The sequence below is a fragment of the Taudactylus pleione genome, unplaced genomic scaffold (assembly GCF_031769625.1).
Source record: "Taudactylus pleione unplaced genomic scaffold, aTauple2 ptg001778l, whole genome shotgun sequence".
In the NCBI taxonomy this organism is placed as follows: Eukaryota; Metazoa; Chordata; class Amphibia; order Anura; family Myobatrachidae; genus Taudactylus; species Taudactylus pleione.
In genome coordinates, this window is record NW_028286175.1 from 225001 (window position 1) to 227500 (window position 2500).

General features: G+C 37.3%; 1 non-coding gene and 9 pseudogenes across 1 annotated transcript; all 10 read right to left on the reverse strand.

Annotated features, from left to right (window-relative positions):
• Positions 1 to 62: 62 nt before the first annotated feature.
• LOC148437237 (5S ribosomal RNA) lies at positions 63 to 181 on the reverse strand (annotated as a pseudogene).
• Positions 182 to 296: 115 nt separating this feature from the next.
• Positions 297 to 415, reverse strand: LOC148437238 (5S ribosomal RNA; annotated as a pseudogene).
• Positions 416 to 530: 115 nt separating this feature from the next.
• LOC148437239 (5S ribosomal RNA) lies at positions 531 to 649 on the reverse strand (annotated as a pseudogene).
• Positions 650 to 765: 116 nt separating this feature from the next.
• Positions 766 to 884, reverse strand: LOC148437240 (5S ribosomal RNA; annotated as a pseudogene).
• A 116-nt stretch (positions 885 to 1000) lies between these two features.
• Positions 1001 to 1119, reverse strand: LOC148437241 (5S ribosomal RNA; annotated as a pseudogene).
• A 116-nt stretch (positions 1120 to 1235) lies between these two features.
• Positions 1236 to 1354, reverse strand: LOC148437242 (5S ribosomal RNA; annotated as a pseudogene).
• Positions 1355 to 1705: 351 nt separating this feature from the next.
• Positions 1706 to 1824, reverse strand: LOC148437243 (5S ribosomal RNA; annotated as a pseudogene).
• Positions 1825 to 1939: 115 nt separating this feature from the next.
• On the reverse strand, positions 1940 to 2058 carry LOC148437244 (5S ribosomal RNA; annotated as a pseudogene).
• Positions 2059 to 2174: 116 nt separating this feature from the next.
• On the reverse strand, positions 2175 to 2293 carry LOC148437245 (5S ribosomal RNA). The gene has a single exon (XR_015876264.1). It is a non-coding gene; the product is annotated as a 5S ribosomal RNA (ribosomal RNA).
• A 115-nt stretch (positions 2294 to 2408) lies between these two features.
• LOC148437246 (5S ribosomal RNA) overlaps positions 2409 to 2500 on the reverse strand; it is a 119-nt pseudogene continuing 27 nt past the window's right edge.

Consider the following 2500-nt stretch of genomic DNA (forward strand, 5'->3'; position numbering starts at 1 on the left):
TGTTAAATTGAAAAAATTAAATGTAAAATGTAATAGAAAAGAATGTTATGGCAGTATAAAATTACATACAGCACCTGGTATTCCCAGGTGGTCTCTCATCCAAGTACTAACCAGGCCCAACACTGCATAGCTTCCAAGATCAGATGAGATTGGGCATGTCCAGTGTGGTTTGGCTGTAGGTGCTCTAAAACATTAACTTTAGACCTCTTTTACTTCTTAACTCAAGTAAATTCAATGATAAGTTGAAAAATTTAATGTAAAATTTAATAGAAAAGAATGTTATGGCAGTATAAAATTACCTACTGCTCCTGGTATTCCCAGATGGTCTCACATCCAAGTACTAACCAGGCCCAACACTGCATAGCTTCCAAGATCAGACGAGATTGCGCATGTCCAGTGTGGTTTGGCTGTAGGTGCTCAAAAACATTAACTTTAGACCTCTTTTACTTCTTAACTCAAGTAAATTCAATGATAAGTTGAAAAATGAAATGTAAAATGTAATAGAAAAGAATGTTATGGCAGTATAAAATTACCTACAGCACCTAGTATTCCCAGGTGGTCTCCCATCCAAGTACTAACCAGGCCCAACACTGCATAGCTTCCAAGATCAGACGAGATTGGGCATGTCTAGTGTGGTTTGGCTGTAGGTGTTCAAAACCATTAACTTTAGACCTCTTTTACTTCTTAACTCAAGTAAATTCATTGATAAGTTGAAAAAATGAAATGTAGAATGTAATAGAAAAGAATGTTTTGGCTGTCTAAAATTACCTACAGCACCTGGTATTCCAAGGTGGTCTCCCATCCAAGTACAAACCAGGCCCAACACTGCATAGCTTCCAAGATCAGATGAGATTGGGCATGTCCAGTGTGGTTTGGCTGTAGGTGCTCAAAAGCATTAAATTTAGACCTCTATTACTTCTTAACTCAAGTAAATTCATTGTTAAGTTGAAAAAATTAAATGTAAAATGTAATAGAAAAGAATGTTCTGGCAGTATAAAATTACCTACAGCTCCTGGTATTCCCAGGTGGTCTCCCATCCAAGTACTTACCAGGCCCAACACTGCATAGCTTCCAAGATCAGACGAGATTGGCCATGTCCACTGTGGTTTGGCTGTAGGTGCTCAAAAGCATTAAATTTAGACCGCTTTTACTTCTTAACACAAGTAAATTCATTGATAAGTTGAAAAAATTAAATGTAAAATGTAATAGAAAAAAATGTTATGGCAGTTTAAAATTACCTACAGCACCTGGGATTCCTAGGTAGTCACCCATCCAAGTACTAACCAGTCCCAACACTGCATAGCTTCCAAGATCAGACGAGATTGGGCATGTCCAGTGTGGTTTGGCTGTAGGTGCTCAAAAACATTAACTTTAGACCTGTATTAATTCTTAACTCAAGTAAATTAATTGATAAGTTGAAAAAATTAAATGTAAAATGTAATAGAAAAGAATGTTATGGGAGTATAAAATTACCTACTGCACCTGGCTTTCCCAGGTGGTCTCCCATCCAAGTACTGATGAGGCCCAACACTGCATAGCTACCAAGATAAGACGAGATTGGACATGTCCAGTGTGGATTGGCTGTAGGTGCTCAAAAATATTAACTTTATACCTCTATTACTTCTTAACTCAAGGAAATTCATTGATAAGTTGAAAAAATTAAATGTAAAATGTAATAGAAAAGAATGTTATGGCAGTATAAAATTACCTACAGCACCTGGTATTCCCAGGTGGTCTCCCATCCAAGTACTAACCAGGCAAAACACTGCATAGCTTCCAAGATCAGACGAGATTGGGCATGACCAGGGTGGTTTGGCTGTAGGTGCTCAAAAACATTAACTTTAGACCTCTTTTACTTCTTAACTCAAGTAAATTCAATGATAAGTTGAAAAATTAAATGTAAAATGTAATAGAAAAGAATGTTAAGGCAGTATAAAATTACCTACAGCTCCTTGTATTCCCAGGTGGTCTCCCATCCAAGTACTAACCAGGCCGAACACTGCATAGCTTCCAAGATCAGACAAGCTTGGGCATGTCCACTGTGGTTTGGCTGTAGGTGCTCAAAAACATTAACTTTAGACCTCTATTACTTCTTAACTCAAGTAAATTCATTGATAAGTTGAAAAAATTAAATGTAAAATGTAATAGAAAAGAATGTTATGGCAGTATAAAATTACCTACAGCACCTGGTATTCCCAGGTGGTCTCCCATCCAAGTACTAACCAGGCCCAACACTGCATAGCTTCCAAGATCAGACGAGATTGGGCATGTCCAGTGTGGTTTGGCTGTAGGTGCTCTAAAACATTAACTTTAGAAATCTTTTACTTCTTAACTCAAGTAAATTCAATGATAAGTTGAAAAATTAAATGTAAAATTTAATAGAAAAGAATGTTATGGCAGTATAAAATTACCTACAGCTCCTGGTATTCCCAGGTGGTCTCCAATCCAAGTACTAACCAGGCCCAACACTGCATAGCTTCCAAGATCAGACGAGATTGGG